This window comes from Canis lupus, chromosome 4 (genome assembly GCF_011100685.1).
Source record: "Canis lupus familiaris isolate Mischka breed German Shepherd chromosome 4, alternate assembly UU_Cfam_GSD_1.0, whole genome shotgun sequence".
Taxonomy (NCBI): Eukaryota; Metazoa; Chordata; class Mammalia; order Carnivora; family Canidae; genus Canis; species Canis lupus.
This window is the reverse complement of record NC_049225.1, coordinates 17462124-17478968: the sequence shown is the minus strand read 5'-3', so window position 1 is coordinate 17478968 and position 16845 is coordinate 17462124. Positions and strand designations below refer to the sequence as shown.

The window sequence follows — 16845 nt, the reverse complement described above, 5'->3', positions numbered from 1 at the left end:
GTTTTTTGTTGTTGTTGTTGTTGTTTGTTTGTTTCTTTGTTTTCCTCTTTCATCTGCTGGTTTTAGCTGATTTAATGTTTACAGCAAAAAATGAAAAATCCAGCAATGTACTTCCTCTTAAGTTATTGTGGTATTTAGGCAATGCCGGAGTGAAGAGCACTTAACTCAGAAGCACTAACCCCAATACTAGAAAGCAAATAGTTCACTAAATTTCATTATTTTTTGACCAGGGAGTAAAAAACTGGCTGTTCTGCTCTCATAAAAGGAAGGTAAATAGGATGTTGAGCTGCCTAGCTGTTCCATAGTTAAATAGAGAATCAACCTTCATTTTTTAGTACCCCCTGCCCTGCCTATTGCCTGGACCAGGGGCCTCAAAGCATCTTCACCACAGCTGTGAATTTCACCTAAATACTAATCCTAGGTAGTGGCTTACTTTCATCATTTCATCCATCAATTTACTTTCCATATTCCATTTTCCAGAAATTTATTAAGAGTTCTCATCTGCTGATAACCATATCATATGCTGCTTGATAGGGTTTAGGAGATTATTCCTTTGTGTAGTTTTCACTGAATAACAATGAGATTTCAGAAGGAAAAGGAGACAAATGCCTGCTCTCCAGCCATGATTTAAATAGAAACTTAAAGCTAACTTTCATATTCTTATTTTGAATAGAAAATGTCAACATACATAAATCCAATATATGTGTAAAATTTCTGTTGTAAAAAAAACAATTTTCCCCATTAACTTTACTTGCCCCCTAAAAGTTATTCACCTCAAAATACATTATCTTAAGGTGATATTTTGAAATTAAGGTGTATTACTTCTCAACAGATGGAGATGAGTAGAGATTCTGTTGGTAATCAGTTTACTTGGGGAAAAATAGCACTTCTGAAATGAGCTATTTGACTTGCATATTACTGTGCAAAATAATAAAATATACCCTGCTAAAAAAAGTTATTTCAAAGTATTTTCCTGATAAGATTCTTGGCTGCTTCAAGGCATGGAACACAATTTGGTAGTTTCTATTTGCTTTCTTTACAATAGAGTTCATAGATCAAGTTGATGGACCATCAACCATTAATTAGTTATTATATAAACACATTTAGCAGCTGCATTTATTCCATAAACAAAGGCAGGTCAAATATGTCATCACAAAAATGGATCTAAATTGGTTGTACATAGCCTGTAATTTATTATTCAGATATGAAAAATGATTTTTGGTAATGAATTTCTCATATAACTCATCGAGTTTATTTTCTAAACTCTAAAGAAACCATTAATTTGCCTTGTTATAATAATCTGTTTTAATGGGCCTTTCAGAACTCCCTATATGGCTACTAATGACTGAATATAAAAGGCATCTCATGTTTCATCTATTCCTAGTTTTATTTTCATTAATCATCACGGAATCATTGAAGCACTGACATTTTTCTACACAAATCAACAGCTGAGCACATCTAAAAAAAGCACATCTAAAAAAATAACAGTTTGTGTAAAACTGAAGAGCCCTTCCAGAATGGAATGAAACAGGCAATTCCCTTGTATCACGAGTCTTTGACAAGGAGATCTTGAAGATGGACCTTGCAAAAGTCATTTACATATTAGGTGTTCTGAGTTCTGTGAAAATTCGGAAGAACTCCAAGGACCCATGCCTCCTCCCTGGGAAATCCATGTATCAAAGCCAGTTAGTTGTTGATATGGTATTTCCAATAGTAATAATGGCCTGTGATATTACTGCACTAGCAAATATGACCTCACCAATTCTTGGCCAGCAGTTTCCTGATCTACATGGGCTACTTTGGTTTGACAATTTTTTTGGAATATAAATATAAATATAAATATAAATATAAATATAAATATACTGAATATATATTATATACACTGAAGTTGTATTTTTAAAAATTACCATTGCCATGCCACCTAAGTTTGATTATGGTTTTGGGTCATTTATCTAGGACTCATTTTTTTTTTTCCTTTTTAGATTTTTTATTTATTTTTTCATGAGAGACACAAAGAGAGAGGCAGAGACAAAGGCAGAGGGAGAAGCAGGCTCCCTGCAGGGAACCCGATGCAGAATCCATCCCAGGACCCCAGGATCACAAAATAAGCCAAAGGCAGACATTCAACCACTGAGCCACCCAGGTACCACTATCTAGAACCCACTTCTATAAAAGTTTAGTTGCTCTACCCAACATATGTTCTTACCAAGAATTTATGATTTATCTTAACTGTCATTAAAAGTTTGATGATAGATTACTTACATAGCAAATTTGCCTCTGTTTGAGATATTGTCTTCATAACTTTATCAGCTTTACAAAGGACATTTTCCCAGATAATAAAAAGTAGGGTGTGTGTGTAAGAAAGAACCTTAAAAACTGCAGTAAATTGCCAAATGACATTCACTGTAAAAAACATTAAAAAGGTATAGCATAAGAACTTTGAGATCATAAAGGCAAGGTTTGCATATAGTTGGTATTTCCATTTTGTTGTTGTTGATATTTAGGGATGATGAGAAAGGGTTTTGTAGAAACATTATTTTCAAATTATTCTTAATGAAGACAGAACATAATATTAAAATAGTTTAGCATACTATACTTACAGTGAGCATTTTAACGTGCACATAAACTACTGATAATGTTGTTTATGACTTACAATATAAAATGTAATGGCATATGGTTCTAGTTCCTGCTGCCATTGAACAATTATTCAGCATCTAGTTTAGGCTTTGAAGATCTAGCAATGTACAAATCAGACAGAGTCTCCGTTCTCCTGAAGTTGTATATTCTCATATGTTGATGTTTTTTCCTGTGATGTGGTTTCTATACAATACTCTTATTTGCCTTGTATCTGCCAGTCAAATTCATGCGTTAAGGTCCATCTTGTCTTTTATTTCTTTTATGAAGCATCCTTGAGATCACTTCTCCTTAACTCTAGATGTTTCTCAACATAAATTTTATAAAATAGTATGCAATTTCAATTGAAATACATTATAATATAATAGTTTCAAGAGAAGGCCCTGGAACTAGAGTGTTTAGATGAATGGTACCTCTGGCACTTATTTTAGCAATATTTTATTTAACCACTTGGTGACTCAAGTATCAGATGTACAAAATGAAAATAAGAATATCAATTTCTTTTTAAAACTATTTTATTTATTTATTTATTTATTTATTTATTTATTTATTTATGAAGGAGAGAGAGAGAGAGAGAGAGAGAGAGAGAGAGAGAGAGAGAGAGAAGCAGAGACACAGGCAAAGGGAGAAGCAGGTTCCATGTAGGGAGCCCGATGTGGGACTTGATCTTGGGTCTCCTGGATCACGCCCTGGGCAGAAGGTGGCGCTAAACCACTGAGCCACCCCGGCTGCCCAGAATATCAATATCTTAAGACATTGTGAGGAAAAACGGAGTTATCCAGTTTATAAGCAAAGTATGTAACAAAGTGCTGTCATAAAACACTAAAGAATGTTAGTTGTAATTCTATTACTATTAATAGCATTACTGTTGCATCACATTGTGCAATGGTTCTGTTCTCTAGGGAAAAGTGTAGTTGTTAGAAGACAGGTAATGTCTTACTCATTATTACAGTACCAAGGTTTATTATTTCTTAAATATTTAATCTACCCATTCATGAGAGACATAGAGACAGAGAGAGGCAGAGACACAGGCAGAGGGAGAAGCAGGCTCCATGCAGGGAGCCCCACATGAGACTCCATCCCGGGTCTTCAGGATCAGGCCCTGGGCGGAAGGCGGCGCTAAACCGCTGAGCCACACCGGCTGCCCAATAAAAAGATCATTGATTTGAGTTTAATCCTTAATTGTATTAAAGTCAATATGACACCTAAGAGGGAGGCAGTGACACAAAGCAGAGAAATAAAAACAAAATAGAACAACAATAAAAATCTATAAGTCCCTTACTTTGCAGGGTATAATGTTGGATTTCCAAAATAGAGAAGATATAGGTGGGTGAGAATTAAGAGGATGCAAAACTGTCACAGTCCTCTGTACATTAAGCATAGTTGTTAAACTTTTTGTGCCCAAATTCTTTCATCTACCTAATGAAGATTGTAATAGAGATACTTCAGTGTGAACATGCTTTACACACACATAGAATATTGCAACAGGAAGCTGTGTGACATGTAATGCAATTTCATTTATTCATTCAGCACTTTTTTTTTTTTTTTTTTTAGAATTTCCAACGGTCTTTTTTTATTTTCAAGTATTTTGATTTCAGTATAGTTCACATACAATGTTATGTTAGTTTCAGGTATACAATATAGTGATTCAACAATTCTATACATTACTTGGTGCTCATCACCATAAGTGTACTCTTACCGCCCATTATCTATTTCATCCATCTCCTACTCACCTCCCCTCTGGTAATCATCAGTTTATTCTCTATAGTTGAGTGTCAATTTCTTGGTTTCTTCCTTTCTATTTTTTCCTTTGCTCATTGTTTTGTTTCTTAAACTCCATGTATGAGTGAAATCATATGGTATCTGTCTTTCTCGGATGGACGTATTTCACTTAGCATAATACTCTCTATCTCCATCCATCTCATTGCAAATGGCAAGATTTCATTCCATTATATATACATATATATATATATATATATATACACATTATATATGTCTATATTACCCAAGGCGATCTACACACATAATGAAATCTCTATCATATAATCCTAAAATGTGTATACATATATATGTATATATGTATATGTATATGTATATATAGTATATATAAAATATATATAAACTATATAAAAATACTGTATATGTATGTATATGTATATACCATGCCTTCTTTATCCATTCATCTATCAGTGGACACTTGAGCTGAACCCATAATTTGGGTAGCAAATTATGCTGCTACAAAATAGGGGTGTATGTATCCCTTTGAATTAGTGTTTGATATTTGGGGGTAAATACAGAGTAGTGCAATTACTAGATCATAGGATAGTTCTATTTTTAACTTTTTGAGTAGCCTCCATACTGTAGTTTTCCAAGTGACTGCACCAATTTGCATTCTCACCAACAGTGCACAAGGGTGTCTTTTCCCCCCACATCCTCACAAACACTTGTTGTTTATTGTATTGTTGGTTTTAGCCATTCTGACAGGTGTGAGGTGATATCTCCTTGTAATTTTGATTTGTATTTCCCTGATGATAAGTGATATTGAGCATCTTTTCAAGCGTCTGTTAGCTATTGGGATGTCTTCTTTGGAGAAATGTCTGTTCATGGTGTTTGCTCACTTTTAAGGATTATTTTTGGGGGTGTTGAGTTATATCAGTTCTTTTATATATTTTGGATACTAAATTTTTATCAGATATGTTATTTGCACATATCTTCTCCCACTCTATAAGTTGCCTTTAATTTTGTTGGTCATTTCCTTCACTGCACAGAAACGTTTTATTTTGATGTAGTCCCAATAGTTTATTTTTGCTTTTATTTTCCTTGCCTCAGAAGACATCTCTAGGAAAATGTTGCTATGATAGATGTCAGATAAATTACTACGTGTGCTCTCTTCAAAGATTTTTATTGTATCAGATCTCAAATTTAGATCTTTAATACATTTTGTATTTATTTTTGTGAATTGTGTAAGAAAGTGGTCCAGTTTCATTCTTTTGCATATAGCTGTCCTATTTTCCCAACACCATTTGTTGTAGAGACTGTCTTCTTCCCATTGGATATTCTTTTCCACTTAATTGAAGATTAATGGACCATATAATTGTGGGTTTATTTCTGAGGTTTCTATTCTGTTCCATTGATCTATGTGTCTATTTTTGTACCAATACCATACTGCTTTTATTAGTACAGCCTTCTAACATAACTTGAAATGTGGAATTGTGATGCTTCCAGTTTTGCTTTTCTTTTTCAAGATTGCTTTGGCTGTTTGGGGTCTTTTGTGGTTTCATACACATTTTAGGATTATTTGTTTCAGTCTGTGAAAAATGCTCTTGGTATTCTGATAGAGATTGCATTATGTGTGTAGATTGTCTTGGGTAATATAGACATTTTAACAATATTTGCTCTACTAATCCATGAGCAATGAATGTCTTTCCATTTCTTTGTGTTGCCTTCAATTTCTTTCATCAACATTTTATAGTTTTCAGAGTACGTATCTCTTTAGTCAGGTTTATTTCTAGATGTCTTACTATTTTTGGTGCAATTGTAAATGGGGTTGTTTTCTTAATTTCTGTTTCTTCTGCTTCATTATTGATGTATAAGATGTAATAGATTTCTGCACATTGATTTTGTACCCATGACTTTACTGAATTCATTTATCAGTTTTAGTAATTATTTGGTGGAAACTTTAGAGTTTTGTATATTAGTATCCTGTCATCTGAGAATAAAGAAAGTTTTACTTCTTCCTTACCAATTTGGATGCCTTTTATTTCTTTTTGTTGTCTGATTACTATGGCTAGGACTTCCAGTGTTGAATTACAGTGGTGGGAGTGGACATCCTTTTCTTGTTCCTTACCTTTGGGGAAAACTCTCAATTTTCCCCTAGTGAGTATATGATGTTAACCGTGTACTTTTTATATAAGGTCTTTATTATGTTAAGGTATGTTTCCTCTAAACCCACTTTGCTGAGGCAACACATACATTTTTTAAAGGATTTATAGTACATAAAACGCAGGGAATTATACATCTGTAGACTTTGAAGGTGACTTTATGGCATAAAACTATGGATACAGCTTCTAATCGATACCTCCATCTACTCTTGATAACAAGAGACTGAATGTTATAATAAGAGAATATAGTTTTTTATGTTGTCATGGCATGAAACTTGCCTGGACCCTCTTAATGTTAACAAATGTCCCTTTACCACAAGAAAAATTACATTTCTGGGCAGCCCGGGTGGCTCAGCGGTTTAGCGCCTCCTTCAGTCCAGGGAGTGATCCTGGAGACCTGGGATGGAGTCCCATACCTGGCTCCCTGTGTGGAACCTGCTTCTCCCTCTGCCTGTGTTTCTGCTTCTCTCTCCCTCTCTCTCTCTCTCTCTCTCTCTCTGTCTCTCATGAATAAATAAATAAAATCTTAAAAAAAAAGAAAAATTACATTTCTGAAGTGTTGCTTTACCTCTTTGTACAGTTAGGCTGAGAACAAGTTTACAAGAATGTAAAATATAGAAAGGCTTTTATCAACAAATAGCAAGATCATAAACCACAACAATCTGAATCTAATGATTTCTATAAATCAGAAATTATCTAGGACAGTATATTCAACTCACTGAAAACACTGCAATAACTTTGTGGTACAGATCATTATCTCTTGGTTCCTTAGAATGAGCCTATCAAAAAAAAAATCAACATTTTGGCTCATAAAAATAATCTTCTATTCTCTTAATTTGGGATCCAACTATTTAGTTGCTCACTGGAAATTACATATTGTTTCTTCAGTGCCAGAGATCAAACTAAGGTATCCTCAGTATATCAGTGCATTACTATTCATTTTTTGTTGTATCCTTATGGTCATGATGACTATTCACCAGCTTTTCCTAAACATCATTATATGTAACCAAAATAAAATTAAGATAGGAACAGAGGTTAAAACATACCATCTATTTGATAGATCTTTGTTCCTTTTCTAAATAATCACTGTAAAAAAATACTGGTATAGAAAGACTGAACTCCACTATACAAATAGTTGAAATAAGAGAAAGTTGGTATCTTATAAGTAAAATCTATGTCTTTATTTAAAAGAAAAAACAACAACATGAATGCATCTATTATGGATGTTACCTCTAAATATTGATAAAATTTAACAAGAAGTCTAATAAAAATATGCAATCTGCCTGGGAATTATCTGATTTATTTTGAAAGCTAAAATGAGAAATTATGATGATAGTGATGTTAATGATAAAAGTAACCATGTTGACACAACAAAAGAAATTCTGGTTACATGTGGAAACTTAAGAAAAAGAAATCTGGAAATTATCTCTTTCTGTGACCCATATTGACTGAAACAGTAATAGTAATAATTAACAGGAGTGGTAATAATTATAGTTAAAGCAATGTTTAAACTACTGCTGAGTTGGAGTGCTGGGGTGGCTTAGTCTGTTAAGCCCCCAACTCTTGGTTTTGGCTTAGGTCATGATCTCAGGATCATGGAATAAAGCCCCATGTCAGGCTCTGTAGTCAGTGCAGTGTGCTTAGCCCTCTCTCTCTGCTCCTCTCCTGGCTCACTCTTTCTTTAAAATAAATAAATAAAATCTTAAAAAAAAATATTACTGCTGGGGGGCACCTGGGTGGCTCAGTGGTTGAACATCTGCCTTTGGCTCGGGTCATGATTCCAGGGTCCTGGGATAGAGTGCTGCATCCAGCTCCCCAGAGGGAGCCTGATTCTCTCTCTGCCCATGACATGATCTTGGAGTCCCGGGATGGAGTCCCACATCGGGCTCCCTGAATGGAACCTGATTCTCTCTCTGCCTATGTCTCTGCCTCTCTCTCTCTATGTCTCTCATGAGTAAATAAACAAAATCTTTTTTTTAAAAAAATACAGCTGAATGATTTGTAATTTGGTTTACCAATGGTTAAATAAAACTTGAAAAAAAATTTCCACTTGATATTATTTTTTCTAATTAAATCAAGTAAAATACTAAGAATGGCATTTGATGTCATTATTATCAAAGTTAGATGTTTAGATTGTAAACAGTTACTCTTTGTTTTTTATGCTTTTTATGATTTCATCTCTTAGTTTTTTTAAAAAAATATTCATAGCTTTTCTGGAAGCCAGAAAGTCATGATTTTTAAATGTTCAAATGGAAAATAGATTTTCTCTCAGTTATGTTTTCCATTATTATTATTTTTAGGAATTTTTTTCTCTTCCCTCAAATCTGTTAAATATCTATTTTCAGACTTTTCCATACAAGTAACTTACCACTGTTTCTAAAATCAAAATAGTTGGGTTGTAATAATTTATTTCATACCATGTCATATAAATTCCAAGACAGTGTGTTCTGAGTAAGTTCCCAATCCTGGAAGATTCCTATTAAATAATACCTCTATTTACTAAAAATTATGAACTGTATTCCTCCCTTAAAAATTTATATTATATATTTCTATTTTTTATGTATAACATAAGGTGTTTAAATTATGTGTATCTAGAGTTTTCCCAAATCACTTGGATTTAAACCTTTCCCTCTATCCAACTTTCCTCCAAAGTCGATTAAAAGAGAAAGTCTGCCTAAGAAAATCTCAAAGAATATATTCGGTCACATTGTACTAGGTTTCAGCTAAATATTTAATTCCATTGATCTCTCCATGGATTCTTTTGTTAGTACCACTTTGTTCACTCTGTTTTAATTGTTACAGTTGTATAAAATATGTATTATCTCAGACAGGATGTCTGTAATCATTAAGACGGTATTTTTAATTTATTCATAGTTTTTTCCAGTTTATTTTTAGTTTCATATTAATATAAGAAACATGTTTTTGAGTTCCAACAGAATGTCATCAGAATTTTAATTAAGATTGCTTTAAGCTTTTATTAAACTTTCAAGAATTGTTATCTTTATACAATATAATTGTTATATTTTGTTTTCCTGTACAAGAGTATGTTATGCTACTCAAATTGTTAAAATCCACTTTTATATCTCTCCATAAACTTTATGATTTTCTTTATATAGCTCCTGCACATTTCCTGTTGCATACTCTTGGACATTCACATTTTTCACTAATATTTTGAAATGAATACTATCTCTTTCCTATTATATCTTCACCTGAATATGGCAGGGATATAAAAAAGCTATTAATTTTTGCATATATTACTTGTGTCTAGATGCTTACCTGAACTCATTAATTGTAATTTTTTAGAATAATTCAAGATTCTCTTGGGATTGAGTACATAATCATGATATCTGAAAAAATAATAATTTTGTCTCCCTCCAATTATCATAGTTTTATAATTTGTTTAATTTCCTACTGCTAGGAACTTTCAAAAAAAATAGTGTTAGGTGACATATCTTATTCTCACTTTTTAATGATTCTTTCTCTAGTGTGTAATCCTTAAATAAAATTCCCTCCCAAATTTTCATGAATGGACTTCAAGACTCCTTGAACTCCTGGAATTATTTGTAATATTTTGCATATATATGCATTTCCTTGGGTGAGAGAATTCTTAGCTTTAATAAAATTTCAAAAGGATGTAGACACAAATAAGCTTTTATAAATCTTATACTTGTAATTATCAGTATATAGAACTCTATGATACTAAGTGTAAATTTCAATTGAATAAGCAATTTAAGAGAGAGGTGAATCGAAAAATCAGAATTAAAAGTTCTAATTGATAAAAACATGAAAAATCAAATTATATACCAATTGAATTCAAGCTTATCTACATTTTTCAAATTTAAATTCAATTAGTCAAAATATAGTACATCATTAGTTTCATATGTAGAGTTCAGTTATTCATTAGTTGCATTTAACACTCAGTGGTCATCACATCATATGCCCTCTTTAATGCTCATCACCCAGTTACCCCATCCTCCCACCCACCTCCCCTCTGCAACCCTCAGTTTGCTTCCTATAGTTAAGAGTTTCTCATGGTTTGTCTCTCTCTCTGATTTCTTCCCACTCAGTTTTCCCTCCCTTCCTATGATCCTCTGTGTTATTTCTCATATTCTACATATGAGTGAAACCATGTGAATATCGTACTTTCCTGATTGACTCATTTTCCTCAGCTTAATAACCAGCAGTTCCATCCACTTTGACGTAAATAAACATAACTACATTTTTAAATCTCCAGAATTAGGTATTTGTAATTCAAGCAACTAATCAATAATTTACAAATAATGTATCTATCAATGACCTAGACCCCAAACTTACATTATCCCACTTCTACTCTCCCTCTTTCAAAACATGATGGTAGTCTCTAAAACTGGTACTATCTCTCACTACAGTAAGTGAGAATAACTACTCCTTTGTCTTATTAGCACACTGGTGATATTTCTAGAGATTCAACCCAATTAACCATGAGTTTAAGGAAAAATAATAGAATACCAATAACCCAGGCTACAGAGCCTGGAGAGCAGCTTTGCCACTTTCAACATGTGAATAGTACTGAGATCATTCGTCATAACTTGGTGTCCTTCTTGAGTTGATTATTTCTAAACTCATCATTCCTCAGTTTTGGAGTCAGGTTGTTCTACTGACAGTGCTTCTGATATGAGTAAACAAGTTGCCATTGATTGCAGTTGTCATGAGAAAGCAATCGACAGGCAAAAATCATGGATTCAAGTACAATATGGTAGGCTTTCCAACATATGATTTTTTAAAAAGATTTTATTTATTTATTCCTGAGAGACACAGAAAGAGAAGCAGAGACATAGGCTGAGGGAGAAGCAGGCTCCATGCAGGGGGACCGATGTGGGACTCAATCTCAGATCCTGGGATCACACCTGGAGCCAAAGTCAGATGCTCAACTGCTGAACCACAGGCATCCCTCAACATATCATTTTAAAGGGGCTACAGAGTAAATATCAATTTATTTTTTAATTTGTTGTTTTTGTTTTACCATTAAGCAAAATCTACTTATTACATAATTCCTAGAGAACATGAAATATTAGGGTACTCCTTTACTTATTTACCCAGAGAGTTTTCACATACAATACCTTTTTTGAACCTCACAGCAAATCCTGTCTTTCAGTATCACTGAGGAAAAAGACTCTGTAGGGCAGATAAATAAAAGTAAAATCTAACCTGAGAGATATGCTTTTAAAGGTTTATTTTTTATTATATCCATAACCAGAATATTCTATTTGAATTCTTTTTTTTTAAATCCTGAGTGGAAAGTAAGCAAAGTGTTATTACTAATTCATATATAAAACATACTTTAAAAGTGACAAATTGTACCCTAGAGATAATTTCTACATAAAAATGTGTGCTAAACAATGCATTTTTATTTTATTTTTTATTAAATTGCTTTCCTAAACATATTTGTTTAGCAAGAAAACGATTGCCAATAATTTTTAAGTATTATTAATTTGTAATGATTAGAGTGAAATCAATCTGAAAAGGTGAAAAGTATAAATTAAATAACAATATAAATCAATCTTTTTTCTCTCCATTGCATTCAGAAACTTGAACTAAGCTAATAAAGTATTGGTGAAACCTATGGTTAATGAGGTTATAACCCCTCTCCTTGTCCTTTGAAAACCTCCTGACATCAGGAGCTGAATTTTGCCTCTATCTGATTTTTAAGTCTGCACCCCAAAGTGAACATGGGATGTATGTTAGGTCTACGTTTGTTCCATGCACATGCTCCATCCTTCCTCATCAATAGTTGTAAAGTATATTGCCCTTTTTAATCAATATCTATGTAATCTCAACCTTTGTGATTGTAAGGAACTTGTGCTTTCCCCCTTCAGGGAGGCAGATTTGAGACTTGTCCTGCCTTCTTCCTCATTTAGCTTCCTCTCAAATAAACCCTTTCCTTGCTGCAAATCTGACATCCCAGAGATTGGCTTTGCTGCACATAGGGCAGATGGACTTGGATTTGGTTACTGATTAGAGAATCCTGTGGAGAACCATCTTTATAGAAAGGAGTTTGCACAGTTTTTATTTTACCTTAGGTGGGTGAAACATTGCTACATAAAAACTTGTTGTTTCCTCAAGAGAAAAGTGAGATTTCTGTAGCAGAGCAATGGAAAATCTCAGCCTAGTTTTCCTGAATTGCTATAACTTCAATAGTAGTAGAATACAAATGAATCACATCTAGGATGCTATTTAGTATACGGAAACTGACAAATTTACTGTTTAGGGATTTAAGGTGAATTCTAACCTACATCACAGCCTAATTGACTCCAAGAAATAGAATAGATCTCTTCTCTGGGGTTTGGCCTGTTTCAGGCAGGTATTTCCAGAGTTTCATTACCCTAATTCTAAAAGAGCCGAATGACTGCAAAAAGGACAATTTAACCTTTTGTTTTTTGAGATTTATTTTGTGTATTTTTTACTCATTACATGACATAGTTAAAAAGGCACATTATATCATGGCATGGCTGACGTTAAATACTTTAAATAACTTGTTATCCACCCAAAGAGGTAGACAACAGAGACTCATCCCAATTATTGTTATCAGATTGATACAGGAGAGTTTGGTTCTTGTCTCACAAATTCGAAGAGTGAATCTCACATAGAAGTTTATTAAGCAAACATACAGAGAAAGCTCTTAGAAGGGTCCCAACAGGGTTGCCACTGAGGGCTTGTAGAATTGGTCTTTAATCAAAAGCCAATTAGGGAACCTAAATCCTTTTAACATATTTATTGATATTACCATTGAGTAAGGACTAGTGATAACTGTCTTTAATGGCTTACTTCCTTTTTAAGGTCCAGTATTTCTTTGTTGGTCACAAGGGGCTGATATAACAAGATCCCACCTCTGGTACCGGAGATGGGATGATCTGGTTTATTTATCAGCATTTTACTTTCATCTGCACATTTTTGGGATTTTTGTGAGCCTCATTCAGTGGCCCCCTACCTAGACCTGCCTAGCCCCATTTATCCCTAACTCAAGATGACCATGACATTACTGTGAATGTAAATTACAGTGGGTACCACTCTTTCCATTAGATCAGGCCACAGTGACACCAGGAGCCCAACTCTTAGATTATCACATTATCATGAGTTTAACTCTGTCAATAAGTACTTCTTAGATTAATAAAAATTGATTTTTTTAAATGCATGATCACTTGTGTGTTGTTCTTGTTTTCTTCTGGGATTCCAAAATAGACTTCTAATAGAGAATAATGTTCAATGAGCTTCCACTGTTTGAAGCTGTAGTAGATAGAATAATAGCCTTTTAAGATGTCCACATCCTAATCCCTGAAACTGTAATAGTTACCTAAATGGCGAAAGGGACTTTGTAATATGATTAAGTCAAGGATCTTGATATTGGGAAATTATCTCAGATTATCCAACTAGGCTTGATCACAAGAATCCTTAAAGCAAGAGAGTTAGAGTCAGAGAAGGGGATGAGAAGGCAGAAGAAGAGGTCAAAGAGAAAGAGATATTTGAAAGTGTTTTCTGATCAGCCTTGAAGAGGGAAGAAAGCAGGAATACCAGTGACTTTGAGAAGCCAGAAGCTGGAAACAGCAAGACAATGGAGTCTCCCCTAAAGCCTCCAGAATAAACACTGCCCTGTTGACCACTTGACTTTATAATTTTTGACATTAGAATTGTAACCTTGTAAATCTGTGCTCTTTTAGACAGTGTGTGGCGATTTGTTGCAACAGCAGTAGGAAAGGAATACAGAAACTAAACTGGCATGCAAATTTTTTAAAGTCATGCACATAGTCATGAGGAGAAATAGGTTATAAGAGCTAGCACTTGCTTTTAAAGAGAATCCTCTAAACGTCAAACACTATTTCGTCAGAGTCTTGTTTGCATGGACGCATTATAATTATAATATTCTTACATAAAGTAACACACACACATACATTTCACACATTTACATATCACCAGATGCCTATGTTTCTCACTCAAGAACCCAAAAGGGAGAAAGACCTGCAGAAACATCCTTTGCCAGGACTCAAACTGTACCAAGGCCTCAGGGACACTTCCATTCAGGCTTGTTTCCTGACTCAAAGGAAACAGAAAAATCAAAGCAGGAAAAGGAGTGAGAGGGAAGTGTCTTTTATCAGGTTAAAACCTCCTTAGATTCTTCTCTTCTTGAATTATGAGAACATTTTTTATGTATAGACAAGTATGTGCATATGTTATATAATAAAATAAAAATATAGAAATAGAAATTAAGAATCTCTATTTTGAGTTAATATTGATCTATCATTATAAATTAAGTAGGATACCCCGATTGTAAAAATCAAAAACTTATTGAAACTATAGAGATGAAGTTTACATGCATTAATAAAAAGGTAATCCATTCAAACATTTATCTATTCATTCATTCAATAAATATTTGCTGAGTGCTCCAGTCAGTGGAGACATGGAGAGCATTACATTTAATGGGGAAAGACATTAATTTTAAAAAATGTATGTCTTGTGTCAGTTCTGTGAAAAGAATAAGTGGAGGATGCTATGTTGAGGAGGAGGTGCATGCTATTTTATAAAAGGTAATCAGAAAAGACCTCTTTGTTAAGATGATGTTTTAAAGAGATGTGAAGGAAATGAGAGAAAGATCTATGTGGATACGAGGTGAAAGACATTACTAGCAAAGGAAGCAGGAAGCACAAGAGTTCTAAGATGGAAGCATCTTTAGTATTATACTAGGTATATAAGTTGCTAAGATTTCATTTTATTGGAAACTAGTAGTATATTAATTATGGTTGTAGATAGGTGGTAGACATAATATTTTGTATAACATTAAAATTACATATACAAATATATATGTAATATATGGCCGATATTACCTAGAAGGGTGATCAGATAACTGGAAGGCATACATAGCTATCAATATTCATTGTCTGATAATGCTAATGACTTACCATGATTCTGATTTGTATTAACTGATGTTTAAATTTTATTAGGATGATTCCTGTGTCATAATTAATTTTCAATGGAAATTCCATCACCTTCCATTATGACTCTCTTCTGAACTTTAGGTTAGTTGACTTCAGGGATATCACACACAGCTGCATTAGTGTTTTATAGGCAGTAATCAAGAGATCTAATTGCTATTAGTAATCTATATCCTTATTGCATTAACTTATTTCAGTTAAATAAACTACTAAAATGGGCTTACCTTTATTATGACAAATAATATGTGCTTAGGCACATTATTAGCAGCCTATTATATTTAATTATCAATGGCAGATGCCTCAAGATAGAACACATGCTCCAAAATGACAAGAATAGATTTCCAAAATTATAGTGATAATAATGTCTGTAATACTATTTCTCTTATCATTGTTATAGGAGATATAATAGGTACATTGCAAACTAAAAATGGAATGATCTTTCCTAATTCCATAACAAATATAGTTTTATTAAGTTTTAAATCAACATCTATTTATTATTAAAGATCATTCATTAAGTAGTTGAATAACTTTCTAAAAATATTTTATAATTTTGACTATCTGGTAATGAGGAATGGAAATAATTTCAGCAGAAGGATGATGGTACTGGGAATAATATAGAACCACTGCTATAGAAGTCTCAAGTTAGCCAAATACTAAGGTAGAAGATCTAACCCATAAGAGCAAATGAATTCAATCATGACTGAATATTGCTTTTACTAAGGTTATCATCAAACATCTGGTATCTGAGAGACTGAATTTCACATTAATATTTTATTCTCCTGTGATCTCCATCTTATTTTTCTGTTTTATGTTAGAGAGTGAAATTGGAAAGTGCTTAAACTATACTATAGCATCTTCTCATAGACATCTGTTCACCAGTAATGATTTTGTATTATACATTGTAACCCTAACAGTCAGTAAAGACAGTGCTATTTTGAAGAACTGTTCTGCATTTTTTTCAAACATTGTGACTGAATTGTCTATTGCATTATACAAATCTGACATGTGACTTTGTGAAAGTTTACTCTTATTAATAGATGCATACAAAATAGAAGGAGACAGGCAGGAAATGAAAGTGAAATCATGTCTTAAAAATCTCAGTTCTACTGTTAAATACATAAATTGTTTAGTGAGTTATCACTATAATTACTCATTTAAAAAGTTTTTATATAATTTCCAATCTTTCCTTACACTAATATAGGAATACTATTGTAAAAATATAGTGCAAAGTGCATAACCCAGAAATAATTTTAATGCAAAAATTATTTGGCTGTGAACAAATGTATCTATAATGCATACTGGCTGTGAGAACAAATGTTTCTCTTGGTCTAAGGTTATCAGAACTTAAAATAAATGTGTAACATACT

The 16845-nt window shown here is 33.2% G+C and overlaps 1 long non-coding RNA gene across 1 annotated transcript in view; it reads left to right on the top strand.

The window, feature by feature from the left end:
- Positions 1-2024, top strand: part of LOC102152895 — a 39709-nt gene extending 37685 nt beyond the window's left edge. The window contains exon 7 of the long non-coding RNA XR_005357902.1: positions 1983-2024. This is a non-coding gene — a long non-coding RNA (uncharacterized LOC102152895). The remainder of the gene's footprint in view (positions 1-1982) is intronic.
- Positions 2025-16845: the final 14821 nt, after the last annotated feature.